This window comes from Herpailurus yagouaroundi, unplaced genomic scaffold (assembly GCF_014898765.1).
Source record: "Herpailurus yagouaroundi ecotype Mexico unplaced genomic scaffold, PumYag 192, whole genome shotgun sequence".
In the NCBI taxonomy this organism is placed as follows: domain Eukaryota; kingdom Metazoa; phylum Chordata; class Mammalia; order Carnivora; family Felidae; genus Herpailurus; species Herpailurus yagouaroundi.
In genome coordinates, this window is record NW_024412423.1 from 15781018 (window position 1) to 15801829 (window position 20812).

Consider the following 20812-nt stretch of genomic DNA (forward strand, 5'->3'; position numbering starts at 1 on the left):
AGAGAGAGAGAGAGAGAGAGAGAGAGAGAGAGAGAGAGAGAGAGAGAAACAGATACAGAACCTGAAGCAGGCTCCAGCCTCTGAGCTGTCAGCACAGAGCCTGACATGGGGCTTGAACTCATTTGAGATCATGACATGCGCTGAAGTCGGACGCTTAACTGACTGAGCCACCCAGGCATCCCACGATGTTTTTCCCCTTTGACAGAGATTCATACAGCTGCTACCGTGTTAAGTCGAAGACACCAACCTATGAGACAAAATTCCAGTCTCTATCATCTTTTAAATTTCTTTACAACCTTAGTACTTAATTTTCTTGACTCATTACTTGGGGAAAAAAATAGCCATGTTAATGATAAAATACTCAAGAGGTGGTTGTTCCAGATAAAGTCCAAGCAATACAACTTCTACCAGGTGCTTTTCTTTTCTTTTCACTTTCTTTTCTTTCCTCTATTTCTGAGGTCCTCAGGTTTAGAGATTATCCTAGAAGGGTCTAGAAGGAGCACTCTTGAAAAAATTCTCATAGACACCTAAAATGTTCTGCAACAATTTTACGTGCTGTGGCAGGTGATACAACAAGATGAGAGCTAAGATTTCACTGATGCCCTGCTCCTGAGCCGCAGAACCAATCATCAGCACACAAACCTCTATTCACCTGCTAGTAAAAGCCAAACAAAATCAATGATTCCAGAATCCTTACCTTCAGTATAGAAAGACTCACTGTTTTCCAAAAAAGGGAGGGGAGGAGGTCATGAAATAACAAGAGATTTCTTTTGAGAAAGAACACTACAGAAAACACAAACTCTATTGGAAATATCTAGAAAGAAATACAGATTATAAAATCAAGCAGAGATGAACCTTGAAAACCTTACGGTAAGTGAGATGAGCCAGACACAAAAGGGGAAATAGCATAGGGTTCCACTGAATATCTAGAGGTACCTAGACTTGGCCAATTCGTAGAGACAGAAAGTAGAATAGAGGTTACCAGGGACTGGTGGGAGAGGAGACTGGCAAGCTAGCATTTAATAAGCACAGAATTTGTTTGGAATGATGAAGAAGTTCGGGAAATGGATATTGGTGATGGTGGCACAACACTTAATGTACTTAACACCACGTCGGTTACAAGGGTAAGCTTTGCTGTGCCCACTTTACCTCAGTAAATATGTATATAATGAAAGCAAACAAACAAATGCAAAGAGCAAGCTGGGTGACCCTGTGACACACAGGACTGATGCTAACGTGTCATGAACCTGGAGAAAAGAAAAAAAAGAACTTTCAAAAGAAGAGGAATTAAACCAGAGTCTCCTCTGCAAGAATTATATCATGTTTTCCACTGAGGAAAAAACAGCAGACAATCAAATCATAGAACAGAAAACCACCAAGTGCTTGAGTAGCGTGCTCTCTCTGAAATGCGGAGGATGTAAGTAGAAGAGACTGTAAGAATATTTTGTCATTTACAATGATTTTCTTAAAGTTCATGTGTATTTCTTAGACTATCACCCTTATTTGTGAAGATGAAAAACAAGGAAAAAAGATTCTGTCACTGATGAACAGCTAGCAGGAGAGGAAGGCAGTCTTTACCACACGGAGCCCAGACATACTGGGTTGGAGCACAAATGGTGAAATGGTATTTAAAGCCCAATAAAGACAGGAAATAGAGGACAAAATGATCTAACCTGGCATTGATTAGACACCTGACATTTGTCATTTGATAATTCATTTGATAATCAGTCATTTGATGATTCAGACATCTTTAGAGACATTTTAAATACTCAACATCTAGCAATAAAAAATGATTGGTAAGCATGCCCCGGGATCACAGAAAAGGATTCACTTTGTTAATAAATAATTTCCCATAAAAAATACCTGTATATATCAACACAGCATTTCTCTGAGGGTGATCGCCAGACCAGCAGCAGAGGCATCTCCAGGGGACATGTTGGAGGGGCCAGTCCCAGAGCTCCACTCAGACTTACTAAATCAGAAACTCTGGGAGTGGGGCTGGCCGTCTGTGCTTTAACAAACAGTACAGGTGATTCCAATGCTACATTTAGCACAACACAGCTTCAGCAAAGAATTGGAGCCCAGGCAGTCAGCGCAGCCTGCAAGTAATTGCTTAACCAGACTGAACTCACCTGAGGGAGGACCCCAGGCAGGCCTCCTGCAAGGAGGCAGCCACTCCGAAAAGCAGGAAAAGCACTGCAGCGTGCAGGGGGGTATTTTCTTCTTTTTTTCCCATGAGGGGCTCTTATTTGACTCCGGGGAACTATGTGTCTGTTGCTACTGTTAGCAAAGCAAAGCTGTAGGAGTTCTAGACAGTGATTCTGCTAATGAGACAGCACCAAGACTCTCCCTGATTTCAGAATGTCTGCTCCTTCTTTTCCTCTGCATTCCTCCTTATTGGAAATATATCTGCAGTTTATTGTGTAGATCTCTTCAAATCTTTCTGAATGTACATTCATAGCTCAGGATTGTCCAGAAGACTTTTTTACGTTAGGCCCACCTGTTATGACTATCCAAGAATTTCTACCACACAATGGCTCGTTTGGAGATTTAAGGAGTCTCATTAGATACGTGGGAATTGTTTTGTTTTGTTTTTTGCGTCTTTGCTCTTTTGTGTGTCACGTAATATCTGGAACCAAAGACCGTGTATAATGGAAGATGAGGTTATTTGAGTAGGTTTATTTGTACAGCTCCATTTCAGCATCACTTCCCAGTCTCTGGCCATAAGAAGTTATTTTCTTCCTGGTACAGGGAGGGCATCTTTTTCATGGGGAATTTTATGGCCTGTTTTTAGGTAGAAAAGGCTAAGTCACAGAGCTCTTCCTGCATCTGCTGTTTTCAAGTGTCCTCAAGCTCAAAATAATCAAGATTCCAAAATGGCGTATTTGGGGATAGCATGTCCTGAACTTCTTCAGGTACTAACCTCTTGCCATAGTTTTCACTGGTCCCTTGCATTATATCTACTTCTGGAAGCTCTTGGAACAACTGCAAAGGAGCCTAAGAAACAGCCCATTGAGCTAGCATTTCTACCAGCCTTCCCAAAGAGAGCTGGAGAGAGCTGGGCATCTGGAATCATTTTTAGAGGCACACCATTAAAAAAAAAAAGTGGTCAAATGGAGATTTTCAATGTTGTTTAAGTGACGGTTCCTCCAAGAGTAAGAACAGATATTCACTCCATGCTGGTGACTGCTGCTGGCTAAACTCTGAATGCCCAGCTGCCCATCTTGATTACAGAATTTATCCTTAATGGCAAGGTAGTGCACAACACTCAAATTAGACCTTTTATTAATGGGTGGAACATTGCTAAGTCGATGAAATTTAGAAGGGAGGAAACATAATTTATAAAACTTTGGTAGAAAAGGACATCATTTTTTAATAAGTCATGAAAATATGCATTGACTCGTGGAGTCAAGGTTTCAAGAAAATAAGGTAGCCTGAATAAAGAGGATTAGCTGGTGAGCCAAATGGAAAATTTAATGCACTTTTTTCTCCTTCCTATTTTATTTTATTTGACCTCCTTGGAATCTATGTTTCTGGAAAACCACGCATGTATGTGCAACACCAACATTTTTATGTCCCCAGTACTGAGTACAGGAGCCAATACTCTGGCTCCACAAACCACTAAAAGTTCCAATGTTTGTGAGTAGTTCTATTCAATTCAAAAGTAATAATAATAAAAACAAGAACAATGGTAATAATGACATATAATGCTAGGCTAAGCTACAGTAATAATAAAAAAAAAAACAAATCAAATTGCATTATGCAATCAAGTTTTATTTCACGTTCATGCAAAGTCCAATATGGTCCAGAAGCCCTCCTGTGAAGTTCCTCTTTGATAGTGACTCAGGGATCCAAGCTGCTTGCATATTATAACTACACCATAACTGAGATTGCTGCTATGCAGATGGAAGGAGATGCAGAAAATATACTGGCTTTTAACTGTCTTGGCCCATAAATGCCACTCTCCTCACATTTCATTGGTCAGACTTAGTCACATGACTCCAACCCTCCTGCAAGGTAGGCTGGGAGGCACAGAAGAGCTTAAGTATATTTGCCGAGCCTTTCCCACAAGTGGTGATGATTTACTGACCAATGCAATCTATATTCCAAACACTATGCAAGTTAATTTATATGTATTATGCCAGATCCTCAAAACAACTTTTCAAGATATGTGTTATTAATTTCATTTTATAAATGAATAAACCAAGATTCACAAAAATTTGCTACTTATATTATGTCACATTCTCCCAGAAACCTTTAAAGGTGTGGATTATTAATTCTAATTTATAACGGAGACTCATAAACATAAATGAATTTTCCAAAAGCCAAACGGTAAAAGTAGATTTGAACCCTGAACACGGGCCCATCTCCTTGCTTCTGCACATGATGTATACAACATATAACACTAGGCTCTGGGAATACCAGAAATAACAGGAAATACAGGAAAGAGGGGAAAGAGAGAGGTCCACTACTATTCCCATAACAGCCACAGCCACATCCACACTATGCTCTGATGCCACCAGGGGGTACTTAAACCTGGACCAGAGATGTAAGGACCAGTATTTCTGAAAGAAAACACCCCAGGCACTTGGCCTGAATCAGGTTTTCCATGAAGTCAACAGCACATAAAGTTCATAATCTTCACTTCCAAGGTATCTTCCAAGCCTCTGGAAGGGACCCTAGAAATGTGCTCAGGGGATTTTGTATTTCTATAAAATATAAAAAAGTGAGATCTTCTAACAGAAATTAGTTAAGGCCACTGTCTCTTTCCACTCCTATGTCCTAACGTCACTTTTCATATTGGTAACTTGCCGGGAGGCATGTTTAACATCCTCTTTAAGGAAAAATTGAATAGAGTATAAATACGTTTACTTTGGCTTTGTTGAAATATATTCATGGATTCACAATCACTTCCATGTATAAATATTATTGCAAGCCATCCTCGTGTAAGAAATGGCTTTCGGGAACATTTCTAATGCTTACTGTGACTACTCACTGGCCTCACAACACAAATGTGCAGAGCCAGGGCTTGTATTGTGACGTAAGGTGCCCTATGACACCTGGCAACGTAAGTATGTGGGTGAAGAAGGAAACATAGGGAATCAGAGCTAATCTTTGGAAAACTCTCCCAGGCATCAGACTTGTAAAATTGTGAGTGGAGAATGCAGTTCTCATAAATGACTGGTCAAAGTAGAAGTTTTCTTTCTGTCAAAGATACATTCCAGATTGCAGCAAATATAATTATAACCACACCATTATTTTTTTTCCCTTTGGATGGCAATCGCATGAAATAAAGTTTCTTGCAATTTCTGTGTTTGGAGGAATGCAAACAGAGTACACGTGTGAATGAAACTTTTAGACGTTTCCCAAACTTGACAACAATCTATAACTTTCTTGACTAAAATTGGGTTGTAGAAATAAAGAAACTTTTGTAAACTATGAATAATAAAAAACAAATTGCAATCAACCATTCTGGTGAAAAGATTATTTTTCTCTACAGAAAATGATATAAAAATTTTAAATTGTTCATATATGAAGAGGTAATCAAACGGCATACACCCAAAAATATTGGGGAAAGGTGGTTTAATTTCAGGTACTTAATTTAATTTGTGGCATTGGTCAGTTCTTTTAAATTTCATGTGTATAAATTTCTTTTTCTAAATATATATTCACCTTCATATATACTTCTTATTCTTTTTCTTTTTTTATTTATTTATTTATTTTTTAATTTTTTTTTCAACGTTTATTTATTTTTGGAACAGAGAGACACAGAGCATGAACAGGGGAGGGGCAGAGAGAGAGGGAGGCACAGAATCAGAGACAGGCTCCAGGCTCTGAGCCATCAGCCCAGAGCCTGACGCGGGGCTCGAACTCACGGACCGCGAGATCGTGACCTGGCTGAAGTCGGACGCTTAACCGACTGCGCCACCCAGGCGCCCCTTCTTATTCTTTTTCTTAAAGAGTCCTCCAGTTATGTAGGCTCTAGGCCCTGCTCTAGACTGAATGTTTGTGTCTCCCACTAAATTTGTATGTTGAAATCCTAATTCCCATTAGGAGATAGGGCCTTTGGGAGGTGATTAAGTCTTGAGGGTAAAGCCCTCATGAATGGGATTAGTGTCCTTATAAAAGATACCCCCGTGGGGCACCTGGGTAGCTCAGTCGGGTATGCCACTGACTCTTGATTTTGGCTCAGGTCAAGATATCACAGTCTGTGAGATGGAGCCCCGCCTATGTTGGGCTCTGTGCTGATAGCGTGGAGCCTTCTTGGGATTCTCTCTCATCCTCTCTCTCTGCCCCTCTCCCACTCAAAATAAATAAACATTAAAAAAAATAAATAAATACATAAAAGAGACTCCCAGAGAGCTCTCTTGCCCTTTCCATCATGCGAGGATACACTGACAACACAGCCATCCATTTGCCAGAAGTGGGCCCTCTGTAAGTGCCTCAATCTTGAACTTCCCAGTCTCCTGAACTGCGAGAAATAAATATTTATTGTTTATAAGCCCCTCAGTCTATGGTATTCTGTTTTAGCAGCCTCAATGGGCCAAGACAGTCGCTTCCCAAACCTGGATATACGTCAGTAGATAAAATGCCCATCTTACTGACCCAGCAGAACTTCAATTGTTATAACATTTAAAAGCCATGAAAAAATAAAATAATAAAGGATCTGGATGACAGTAATGTAGTTAGTTCGCATGCCAGCCACTTCAAAGCAAAATAAGTTTTTGATGTTTTAAGTTATTCAACCCAGGAGATAAGTATTTAATCTGCAGAGACATGTGGATTTGAAAATCCCTGCCAAAGATAAAGAACAGAGTCTTTAGATTATTACTAGTTATATTTTCCATGCAGATTTTATTTATTAATCATCAGTATTATTCATCTTTAAAGAACACTTATGGCAAAATTAGGCCAGGGAATAAAGGTCGTTGGGTAAAAGTGGCCTTCAAACAACTAAGAAAGATGTCCTTCTGATCCATTCTACACAAAATGAAATAATTTAAACTCTCTAAGGAGACTTATAGTTTCTATATGGCAAAAGTGAAGTCGTATATAAAATATCTTTTGTTAGTGGATATAAAAATATCTTTAATCACCAATATATGCAAAGAAATTGGATAGTTCCCAGGAAAAGAAGGAGGGAACTTAATATTAATGACTTGAAGCTTAATAAATAATGTGAATGATTATACCTAATAAATATTTAATGGATTTTTCTTTTAAAAACTGTTCCTTAGGTGCCTGGGTGGCTCCATTGGTTAGGCATCCAACTCTTGGTTTTGATTCAGGTCATGATTTCACGATTTGTGGGTTCAAGCCCTGCGCCAGGCTCTGCATGGAGAGTTTGGAACCTGCTGAAGATTCTCTCTCTCCCTTTCTCTGTCTCTCATTTTCATGTGCTCTCTCTGTCTCAAAATAAATACATAAACTTTAAAAAAAAAAGTGTTGCTACTACCATCAACATCTCCAAAACTTCTGTTTGGAAAGCAGAAATGACATTTCTCATGTTGAATTTTTTTTAATGCATGAAGAGGAAAATGATACTAAAATAAGACGTTGTCCTTATCACTTTTTATCAGAATATCTCAAAACATGTTACAGAAATTTATTTCGTAACCTTAAGTTCTACATAATTCTGAATTAAGGCCACTATTTAGTAACTGGGCAATCTGTTACTTAGATGAAGTGATTGTCAAAGGCTGAAGTAGGAAATCAAATACAAAATTGAGGAGGGGAAGAGGGGAATAGAAGCTAGAATCCTGAGCACAAATTCCTGGACTAATCCATTCCAGTAAGTTTCTTCTTAAGATAAATGATTCTGTTTCTTCCTAAGACACTAAGGCCCTGTTTTCAATAACAAACATAGTTCCAGAAACTGTTTAATGGTCAATCTGAAAGTCATTCAAGGAGATCTAATTATAACTCCAGTGGTTCTTAACATATTTTGAACTACAGATAATTTTAAAGAATTTAATTCACAAAAAAATGTACAGAACAACAAATCAATAGAGAATATGCTTATAGTAGAAATATACATATTTTATATTTTATACAATATAGTATCCATATTGTATAAAAAGAGTCGTAGTCACACTCTATCTCCTCCAAATTCTATTTCACTGAAATTCTAGGAAACAAACAAAAATCTAAAGCTAAATAGGGGTTCCTGGGTGACTCAGTCAGTTAACCATCCGATTTCAGCTTAGGTCATGATCTCACAGTCCGTTGAGTTTGAGTCCCATGTTGGATTCTGTGTCTGCCTCTTTCTACCCCTCCCCAGCTCATGCCTCTGTCTCTCTCATTCTCTCAAAAATAAATAAACATTAAAAAATATTTAAAATTAAATAAATAAGATTCCAGAATCTTTTCTCTCACTCTTTTTTTTTTTTTTATCTGTAAAGGATTTTAGTGATCATCCAGTTAGCTTTCAAGTTTCTTATTCTACATATCCAAAAGTTTAAACTTGTCTGAAATAGTCATTTTGTTAGAGGCAGAGTTAGGACCTGAGAATAAATCTCCATTTCTACTGACACAGGACCATCACATATCAAACTGCCTCTTCCCAAACTTCTACCCATTTCCCCCAAAAAAGATAAAGAAAAAAATTTCACAGTGGATGATCACTTAAAAAATGCACCCAGGTTATATCAGAATTCCTAAGAGCCTAACTTTTTTAAATTGTTTTTAATCAAAATAAAACTCATATTACCAAGAGACAAATGATGGGAATGTGATTTGACTTTTCAGATTAGGGATGGCGTTAGCACAGGTGTGAAAGAGAAAACTACGTGAAGGGTAAATGGAACTATATCCACAGCAACCCTATTTGAGCCATATGCTGGATGCAGAGGAAAAGGAAATGAAAAACTGAAATGCAGCTGTCACACTCCCTGCTATTTCCCCTCAAACCCAACTATTTTTCCACCAGGATCCAACACATGTGTAGTGACACATGGAAACAGGGTGAACTCAGGGGAATAGAGTCAAGCATTCCTGATGCAGCACCCCCGAAGCACACGGCCACTCCCCACCCCCACCCCTATGGATGCTACATGTGAGAGAAGACCTAGTGACGGAAAAACCCACGTCACGGCAGAAAAGCCAAAAACTAACTCAGACACCTGGCTGCCATTTATTAATTACTCTGGCAGACAGTAGATCGTTAGATCTAAAACCAACCTAAATGGAAAATATCTTTATTCATTAAAATCAGAGCCAGAGCAGGGAACTCCTTTGGGACACTGGAAGATAATGGTACCAAAAACTAGTCATCAGTGAAGACTGTACAAACATAAGGAAGTAAGTTTTTCCATCAAAGTTTCTTAGGACAGTTCCTTATTTAGTTTTTATTTAGCAAAAGAAAACCTCTCCTTTGAATACAATGCATGACAAAGCTTAATTCATACAATGAAATGAAGCCTTCCTTTATTCCATATTCTCTTCATGTTTGTATATTTCTGACACTGCCATATCAACATTTTAAATTGAATCTTTAAATAATCATTAGGATGAGAGACACATCATTGGGAAGGCGAGGCTCAGTAGATGATCTTAAGTCAGGGACTTCGCTGCATAGGTTCCAATAATTTTGTTTTGTGATATATCCTTTCCTTCTTAGGTATTAAGGTCTGGTTTGAATTCAAGTCTGCTCTTGAATTCAAGATCTATGAGAGTAACTGAAAGGACATGTTTACGGCTAGAAGCCAAAAAGCTCCATTATAGTTTGTACCATATATTTTATTCACTTAATTATTTACTTATTTGATGAGCATTTATTGACTCCCCCCCCCCCACATGCCTGACGCCATGCACTGTGCTAGGTAGACACATAAAACATGACCTAGTTTCAATACTGTTTCTGCCAAGTATTTACTTTACAATGAAGCATGATATTTAATTCCTGTGAGCCTGCTTCCTCCTAGGTTTATTGTACGAGCCAAATGAGTTAACATATGTAAAATGCTCATTCAATAGTCATTTTACAAAAGCATCCTCTACCTTTGAGTAGCTCAACTTGAAAATATGACATATATATAAACAATCAACATGTAATTTGATATTTGCTACAACAGAGGGTGTGTGCACCAAGTAATATGAGAAGACAGAGAAAGCAGTGGCTAAATCTGCCTGGAGTGGGGATAGGAAGAGCTCATCAATGAATCATCAGAGAGTAGGTGACCTTCAAGTGTGAGTACCAAGGGGCAGAAAGAGACATTCAAAAGAGCTAAGATTGACTGCATCAGGTCCCTGGGAAGTGAGTAAACCCCCTGCCAGCAGATGCAGAAGAGTTCATCCCCTCAGGCTGGCAATGCTTCTGTTCTTGGGAACTGGGAGTTGCTCATCAGAGGTCATTCCTAGCATTACCCACACCACCTGATGCTATTTCTTCCCTCTCCCACAAGCACAGGGTGAGAGGCCTGGCCCTTCTAAGGCAGCAGTTGGAGAAAAAGATAGGGCAAAATCAGCAGAGGAGTTGTAGAGGAAGCAGGGTGGATACTACTGGATAAACCTAGAATTTCAAAAAAAGATAGTTAACATAATACACTCAGGGTACTTATGACTTAGTATGCATTCTACTAGTAGACAACGTTTCCAGCCACTAAAATGTTGGACTGGCTGTTTCATCTAACACGTAAGAACAGTCACTGTAGTCACAAAGCAGTGACTAATGAAACAATGACCTAGTATGGAGATGTCAGATAGAAGGTACCCTTGCCTTCTTCCATCCCAGGGCAGACATTATTAATCAATCTTTGCATGCTTTTCCATCGGTCCTGGATACAACCTCAGAATTTTGGCCCTTAATGTCATGACTGGACTAGTAGCTCTGTGGAGAATATGCTAATAACAAAGATACATGATGTACCTACAGAAGGATCAGGGCTGAAGTCTCATTGGTTTCATTAAGAGTCGTACAAACCTGAGGTCCAACTTGACAATAGGTATTCACTACAAAATGAGTCTGAGACATTACATGGAATTTTGTGGATTGCCTTACTCAACATTTATGTCAACCACCTTCTAGAATGCAGAAGCTAGAAAGTTTAGAAGCAAAATCCTCTGGTCCCTTTAAATTTCTGGTTTTGGATTATGATTCAGAAAGGTCATCAGAGAGAGAGGAAGGTTTCCATGTGCATTTTCCTCATAAGGCTCTGTTGCAGATGCAGTTTGCCATCTGGTCAGCAGGAGTGACAGGGGTTTCCTGATCCAGGGCCTTCCTGGCCGTAGTGGAGGGAGGCTGCAGCAGCTTACGTGGATGGCCAGTTCTGTAATGGGGTTTGGAGAGTCGTTCCTGAAGTTTAAGCTACAGTCCGTTTCTTCAGCTCCTTTGTCCACAATGATTTCACAAACCTCGTAACAGCCATTGACCTTTCGGCTTATACTCTGTTGTCTACAAATGAACCTTGACTGATAAAGGCATGGAAGCCTATCTTAGACCATATTTGCTGGAGGAACAGTATTTGGCAAAAATAGTTTGAACAGTAGGAATGTGAGTTAAAACTTACATTTTTGTAGTTTTAGCTATTAGCTCTGTGAAAATAAATTCAAAATCTGTATTTCTGCCTCCAACTTCTGATCCTTTCTGCCTTCTCTTGTCTCAAATTGTTTCCTGGACTTCTACACTTGGATTTCCTCATCACCAGGAAGTCATATATCAATAATTTCATTCTTCATTTTGTATCTTTCATTACCCTGGTCACTTGAACTCAACATTTCAGCATAATCTGGCTTCCCTCTTTCTCACTTACCAAACCCTGATAATTCTTCTGCATAATCTTTCTTCTACCTCTTTTCCATTGCCACCATCATGCATCTAGTTTTGGCCTTTTCTAGCCCATGCTGGCACTGTGACACTGTTCTCCTATCCAGTTTTCCTGCTTTCAGTATCTTTCCAAACCTCTCAGCCCTCAAATTTACTCGAGCTATGGTAACCTAATTAATATTCCTAAAGATCATTCTCATCTTGACATTTCCTACTCAAACATTTCCAGATTTCCAATACTTTGTGTTTTCTTCTTTATTTTTTTTAATGTTCATTTCTTTTAGAGAGAGACAGAGAGAGAGAGAGAGACAGAGAGAGAGAGAGAGAGAGCATGAGCGGGAGATGGGAAGAGAGAGGAAGACACAGAATCCAAAGCAGGCTCCAGGCTCTGAGCTGTCAGCACAGAGTGCAATGCAGGGTTTGAACTCGCGAGCAGTGGGATCATGACCTGAACCGAAGTCTGACCCTTAATCCAACTGAGCCATTCAGGCACCCCTGGAATTCTAATACTTTGAATACAAAATCCAAATAACTTAGTTTGGCACCGAAGACTTCCACAAACTGACTGCCAACTATCTCTCCCAGATTATTTCCTACCACTTCTCTCCTTTAATCAATGCTACAGCCGACTACAACCATATTGGACGATTTACTTCATCTAATTAACACACTATTTTAAAGAACAATGTCTTGTACACCATTTTCCCTTCTCACAGTGCCTTTAGTCTCTTCTCTACATTTCAGGTAATGTTGAATGGAAAATCATAATCCCTCCTCCATTAGAAGGAAAAATGAAGGGAGCAGACTCCACAGACTATCTGAATAACAAATAGAAGAGAATTACTGAATTGGGAAGATAAAAATTTAGATGATTTTGATTATTTTAGTCCAATGCCTATTAAACCTGAGTTTAATTTAGATTCTTTGAGAGCAACCTGGTATTAGTCTTGTGGTTCTCCAGGTAGAGAATAGTGTTCACATGGGTTGAAGCCATCAAAATACCCACATTACAATGAGAAATAGTACCATTAACTTACAGAAATGTCTATTCTGATGAATGTGCTTATCCATGTTGACAGACCAGAACATGGTTAACTTTCACCAAGTGAGACACCCAGGCAGATGACTAGCTATTTGAAACCCTCCATCACTACCATATATTTTCTCTGTGAATATTTTAGGATCGGGATCAGGAATGAATTATTCACTTTATCTCACTGGATGGCTTTGACTCTCCTTGTAGAATAATGAAAAACTTTTCTTTTGCGTCATCGTCTCTCCTGTTCTCTGGGCTGCTTGCACCAGCAGATACAAAGATTCCCTCCCATTTAAGTACCTTCTTGACACACATCACTTCTCCTCTCTCCCTGCCTTGCCAATTACACTTCTCCAGTTGAGGGCTTTGACATGGCAGACTGAGTGATGCATCTGAATTCACAGTGCTGATTATAATCTAAGGCTCATAGAATCTAAGGCTTTTTTTCACCTTGCTTGCGATCTGTACTCATATTACACAAGGGATGGATGTCTAAGGTTTCAAGTGTTATTTGGGGGTCCCTGCCAACTGTCAAAACCTGACAGGCTCCCACAATCTTCTTTCCATGTCAACCAGCACTTTCTCAGAGGGTTGGGTGTTTCTCTTCTTCTTCTCTTCATCTCCTCCATATTCAGTTCCAAAAACTTTAGACCAGGCAAATACATTCTTCTGCATTCTAGTAAGACATGCCTGCCCCAGCTGAACGTCTATCTTCCTATTACCTGCAACCATGATTTAAAGACCCAAATCCTGGGGCGCCTGGGTGGCTCAGTCGGTTAAGCGGCCGACTTCGGCTCAGGTCATGATCTCGGGGTCCGTGAGTTCGAGCCCCGCGTCAGGCTCTGTGCTGACAGCTCAGAGCCTGGAGCCTGTTTCAGATTCTGTGTCTCCCTCTCTCTGACCCTCCCCCGTTCATGCTTTGTCTCTCAATGTCTCAAAAATAAATAAACGTTAAAAAAAATTTTTTTAAAGACCCAAATCCCCATTCTCAGCTCCCATCTTGGTAAAGTGCCAATCCTTACCTTTTAAAGGCCCGGAACCTCACTGGAAAAAGTGAATGACAATTTTCCTATGCCTAAGTCCATAAATTTTTTTCCCTATAAACTTATTGCCCTAATATGCTTCCAAACTGATTTCTTTTCCAAAAATGGGCCCCACAAGTCCTTTTAGACCCAATGGTTGCCTTGGGGAAAGGCAAGCAATGGGCCACATCAAATCTGCATATAGCCACACAGAGGGAATCACAACTTTCATTTTTCACTCAAAAGGTTAATGTCACCCCAATACTTAAGGCCCTCCTTGGGAATCATGATTCTTCTCAGGACAGCATTCCCCTCTTCGTTTCATATTCTTTTCCTTTTCCCTCTCCTCCAACTCACATTCTTCTGTTCTCCTTCCTCAAGAGCCAGGTATTGATTCCTCGTTACTGTTGGAAGTGTGCATGTTATTTCTCCTGCAGATATTCCAGATTATCACACACTTCTCAGCATGAAGAGGCTCACATTACTGTGTTTAATCCTCCTTGGGATAGATTTTTATCTTCCCTTCCTCTTGTCACATTCTTCTACTTTTTATTCTCCTCATTCAGGTTTCAGTTCCCTGCCATCTTATTGGAATCCTATGTTTCCTCGTTTTCTTATTTCCTTTATTCTCTACAAGAACTATGCATCCTTTTTTAAAATTATTATTCTCTAAGTCCCTTCACATTCTTCTCAAGCCAAACTGCATTCGGTTGCTGCATATCTAGCTCTTCCTTCTGACAAGAACAACGGAGCACATTGTCTAATTTACCCTTAGAATCCTTTCCTAGGGACAAGGAGTTCTAAGAAGTTCTAGGATTGGAACCTGAAATTGAATCCTCATTCTTTGTGACTCCTATCCATTATTGCTTTGGTTGACAAAGTGCTTAATCATACATTTCTCTGCCAAAGCGGATACCTATTCTGGATATTACCCATTGTACTTTATTCACCTACTCAGCTACATTCAAAGCTCAGCGGGGCGCCTGGGTGGCGCAGTCGGTTAAGCGTCCGACTTCAGCCAGGTCACGATCTCACGGTCCGTGAGTTCGAGCCCCGCGTCGGGCTCTGGGCTGATGGCTCAGAGCCTGGAGCCTGTTTCCGATTCTGTGTCTCCCTCTCTCTCTGCCCCTCGCCCGTTCATGCTCTGTCTCTCTCTGTCCCAAAAATAAATAAACGTTGAAAAAAAAAAAAAAAAAAAAAAAAAGCTCAGGAGTGGGTGTCTTGGTGTGCCTTCAGAAATGTAAAACCCTCCCTTTTCCCATCTTGTAAACTAGAATGATTAAAAGTTGTATTTCATCATCCATCAGGCCTAGCCAGGTAGCCCCTCTTATGTGATCTCAGGGGGCTCTGTGCCTTTCCTTCATAGCCCTCTTCAGAGTTGTTATCAATTATTGGAGTGCTCAGCATCTGAATTCTTAACGTTGGAACCCACCTAACATTGGAAACACCCTCCAATTTAATACTTGTTACCCAAAATTTGGAATACAGGCAATAGGTGTCATAATCATCGTCTTGAATATCCAGCAGTTGAGGGAGAGCTAACACTTCAACTTGCAGCAAAAGAAAACAAAAAGGACGATGCACTTATAGGCCTGTGCTCTGACTGTAGAGGGGGTGTCAGTCCACAGGCCCTGCAGAAAGCAGGCTGCAGTCACTGAAGAAGATTATAAACATCCTTGCTCCTCCCAGAACCTCCCGGGCAACAGAGCCACAGGAGACATCTCAGTGGAAAAGGCTGCTTGGCTTCACATCTAATCACCTGAGCACTACGCTGGGCAATTAGGCAACTGGCCTCCAGGGTATGCTTGGTCACCTTGCAATAGGTATGTCTTCCTTGCATGGTCTGGAGCAACCCCTCACCTCTCTGCCATCCAGGACCATTTCTTTTCTCCTCAAGTCCATCAGGAAGAGCCAAGGAAGAGCCAAGTTGCTTTCCTCCTGCCCCAAGCTACAATACTTTTTTTCTTCTGAGAGTTTAATAATTTTTAATGACTTTTTACAAACCCCTTTTGTGTTTTTAACTCATGGAAATCTGAAGGAGAACAAGTAAAGAAGGATAAAAGTGAACTGAATTCTAATCCTGACTTTACCTTGGGCAAGTCCCATTTCTGGACTTGTTTCTTTGGCTATTAAATAAGGATGCCATCTGCTTCAGGATTTAGTTTGGTTTTATTTTTACCTCAGGTAGACCCTCTAGGACAGAGTTTTTCAAGCTGGAAGTTGCAACTCAGTGGATTATAAAATCAGTTTTTGTAATGGACTATATGGAATATATCAGAGTACATTGCACAGAAGGAAATCATTGTTACATGAATCTTTTGTTGGGTCTGGATGTGCATCTATGAGTTGGATGTTAAACGTATTCCTTATTGTGGATAGAAGTAAAAAAAAAAAAATTAATTCTGCCCCTAGACTATAGCAATGACAGAAAGAAGGTACATTAGTGGTTTCCTGGGACTGAAGTAGAAATGGGGAGTGACTGTAAATGGACTTAAGATTTCTTTTCAGTGTGATGGGAAGGTTCTAGTATATGTGCTGCCGAAGCGAGCACAATGGGAAGGTTCTAAAATTAGATTGTATTGGTGGTTGTATAACTCTGCACATATACTAAAGTTCATTAAATTGTACACTGAAAATGGGTGAATTCTATGGCATTTAAATTACATAAAGTTATTTAAAAATTAAAAAAAAAACCCACTGCTCTAGAAGGCCATGGATTTGATTCAAGACATCTGTGGACCCTCCAAAATTATATCATAAACTTTATTTTTCTAAGGAGAGGAAATATGGCTTTTATCATATTCTCAAAAGGGTCAAAGACTCAGAACTTTTAGAATGAGTTGATCACAGTGTCAGTTTCTGTCTAGCACTAAAATTCTATGATTCTAAAACCTTGAAGCTTAATTTAACTTTATTTCCTCAAAATACAATGATAAAGTTTTGCCTCCCATGCATTTGCAAGAGACCATTTATTCTTCCAATAATCTGGTGGATTGGGCCATATGTATTAAAATACTTTTTAAAAAATTATTGTGAGGATTTTAGGTATTATCTATAGTGTTATCATTATTTGATTATGTTTTCTATATTGTATTATATGTACCTGCATTTGGTTTATATACACAGAGTTATGTGTATTTTCATTCTTCCTGATCTATGCAATGAATTTTGGAGAGATTTATTCTTCAGACCCAAGGAAAACAGCATATTTATGATCATGCTTACCTGATGAAGCTGACTAGACCTGTACTTTCTCTTTTCTCAACTAACTCATATTTAGTTTTTATTCCTACCTAAAATTTAGTAATAGCTCAATTGATCAAATGATTGCTAGAGTGTAGGTAATGCTTTCCATTTACTATCCCATTTCTTCCTCACCACAGACCTGTGAGATATGCATTTTTACCTATTGTTAGAAATAGGCAAGCTGTTGGGGCACCTGGGTGCCTCAGTCGGTTAAGCATCTGACTTCGGCTCAGGTCATGGTATCACAGTTTGTGAGTTTGAGCCCCACATCGGGCTCTGTGCTGAAAATTTAGAACCTGGAGCCTGCTTCGGATTCTATGTCTTCCTCTCTCTCTCTGCCCCTTCCCCACTTGTGCTCTGTCTCTCTCAAAAATAAATAAACACTAAAAAATTAAAAAAATAATAATCAAGCTGAGACACAATAGGACCCAGAGGTGTAATTGTAGAAAGTTCTGTCCAACAACAAAGTCCAAGCTCTTAACTGGTGCGGCTATATCCACAGGGTTTTCAATCATAGCTGCATCTGTAATCTATATGCCATTTGCAAATTACAATGGTATTTGTATCCTCATTGTTTCTCTTATACTGGTGATCCATAGTTCCAAGGGTGATAAGAGTTCACAGATCCTCTACAACCCCCTTCACTGGTGTGCAAACCATTTGGTTCTAAAGAAAACCAGAATATGTGACCCACTTTTACATATTGATTATTTTGAATTAAAGATACTTAAGAAATAGCAGGTACAAGAAAGACACTCAGATCCTCCTTTTTCTTCCTGGAAGCAGAACATAAAATCCTCATGCGAAAGTTAACTTTCCTGTCTCAGGAGGAAAGAAGACATTCTTATCAGGCCAGAGATGGCACCAGAGGAAACTGTGAACAAAACTTACTCCATTAGTCTCCCCCCATATATTTACCTTCCCATGGTTTGTCACACTTGGAAATCTAAAACCAGTTTCCTTTGTCCTGTCATTACTCTACAAATTTCTTGTTCTTTTTTGAAGATGCTGTATAAGCCGCCGTTTTAAGCTATTACCTGGAATTCTAAGCTGCCCTTTTGAGTTAGTTTCGGTTTCCATTTCTCCCTTATGATGTGCATCGAACACATTAATGAGTTCTTTGTTTTTCTCTTGTTCATCTGTTTTTTTGCTAGAAAGTCCCAGCTGAAAACCTGAAATGGGTAGAGGTAAAGTTTTGCCTCTCCTATCAAAGAAAAGAGATAAGGAGAGTTGAGAAATATAAAAGGACCAAAAAAGACGTGTGTGTGGCGGGGGAGGGGGGGAGCAGGATTCTGTCTCTTATATAAAGCGAAAGACAGATTGGGATTTTTCTAAGAAAAGTGGCAATATGGAGACAGAGAAAGTATTTCTGGTACTGGTGATGTTGATTAGGTTAAGAGTTGTATTCTGCACCTGCCATGCACTGTCAGCCAACTACATATATTAGGTTAAGAGTTGCTTGATGGCAAGAAACATGTCTAGTTTAAGATTGCTAAAACTAGGGCTTGAATACAGGAAGTATTCAATGTCTGTTAAATTGCAGTGTGACTTTACATTGCACAGTGATTGATAACAGACAAAAGACTGTATATAACTTAATCTTGTCCGTCAAGGGAGACCTGGTTAAATAAATCCTTACTTGCAAACCACTATGATAATAATGTATAATTCCATGTGCTATTATAAAATGTTCTCCAGAGTATACTATTAAGTGAAGAAAGCAATGTATAGAATATTCCCCCACTGAGGTAAAAAAAAAATAAATAGGGAGATTTTATATATAGTAGAATATATCTGGAAGGATACAATAGGCTATATACAGTGAATGCTCTAGGGAGTAGAACTGAGTATTATAGGTGGATAGAGAATCATTCTTCACTGTATATCTTTTTAACCTTTGGGAATCTTTTAATTTATAATCTCATTAATTTTTTCATGTAAAAATCTCTTAAAAATAATATCACCGAAAACAATTCAGTATCACCATGTATTCAATTCTTTCACATACCTTATTGTATTTAATATAATCAACAACATGTCTTATAGATGAAGAAATTGAGGCTCGGAAACCATAAGTGACTTGCACTATGTCACACAACTTGACAGTAAACAGCCTAACCAGTATTTGACCCACAAATCCTTGGGCTCCACACCCACTGATGCTTTTTTCACAGCTCCTTCAGACCAAGTGCATATGACTATAAAACCATAGTACACCTTAATATTGTTCAGTCAGGTTAATTATGTGCTCAAGCTTGTTGCTTTTGCTACAGATGGCCGGTCAAGCTTTAAAACACCGCATAATATTTTCCATAAACCTCCTCCTTCCAGCCCTTACAATTCTTTCTTAGGGGGTCCAAGTTCTTCATCTACCTGGCCCTGATCTCTGGCTTTAATGATGGGGAATTGTATCTTTGCACCAACTCTTATTTCCAGCTTATATGTTACTTCTGTTTGCCTGGCTATCACAAGCCCCTGAATGCCTGATCTGCCATCTTGGTCTTCCCATGTTACACATATCACTCCTCTCCAGTATCTTTCATACTCTCTTTCTTCACTGAACTCTAAACGCTACTGATTTCCATTGCTTTTTTTCTAAGTACTACATTATCTCCCCATGATTCTATACAACTTCCTTTTCTGCAACCCACTTCCAAATCCCCAAAAGAATCCACCTCTGGTAAGAGTTCCTTATCCTCCACTGAGCTTGGCTATGTTGATACCTTTTATCCCAATCCACATATTTGGGTGTTTTTGTACATTATTTTATTATATTACCACACTCCTTAATAGCAGCTAAATGCCACCTCTATGACATTAAAATGCAAGATAACATACATTAAAAATAGTCCTTAAAAAATACAATTATAACCCCATGGTTGGCAGTATAGTCCAGTGGTTAGAAGCATGGCTTTGAAATTAGTTAAATCTTGGGTTTGAATTGTACTTTTGTCAATTAATAACTGGGTGGGCTTGGGAAATTTTCTTAATCATATCAATTTCCCCTTTTGTAAAATGAGGACAACAATAATTTCTTTATAGGTTTTCTGTGGTGATTATGTGAGATAATACAAGTAAAGTGCTTGAGATATTAGTGAGTTCAATGTAAATGCCAAATAAATGCCCATCCTTTTGTCCTCACATTTCCATCAGCTCTACATAACCTTGCAAAACACATCCTTCTCTTCCCCGACCCCATTCTACCCACCTTTTGGCCTCAATTCCCATCATCTCCATGGAGAACAAGAGAAACAATAAACAAAAACATTCCCCCTAAAGCATAAAACTCTAGGTTCTCATCTGTAAGATTTAACTCAATGTTTTTTGGTAAACAATAAGAATCTAATGCTACATTAAAATTCATTAAAAAAAGCTATCTGGTATTCATTTACATGAATTATAGTGGTGATTGCCTATGGCTAATGCCAGAAAATGTATTCCAGCTTCGAATTCTATTTTTAGACAACTGCTCTAAGGATCATCAGACACCTGTCCTATTTAGCAGCTGGAATATTTAAGCACCATAGTGCTTTCAAAATAGCAGACAAGCCAGCCACAAAGACATATTTTAAACAAAGGGGTTTCAGTATTGAAGATCATGATTTGAATTCTTTCAATGCTACCCTAATAGAAGCATGTTAAAATCCAAAAGAATATAAGGCTGTGACACCAAACAAAATTAGATAAAGAAAAAGTGGATTGGGTGCCTGGCTGGTTCAGTCAGTGGAGCATACAACTCTTGAT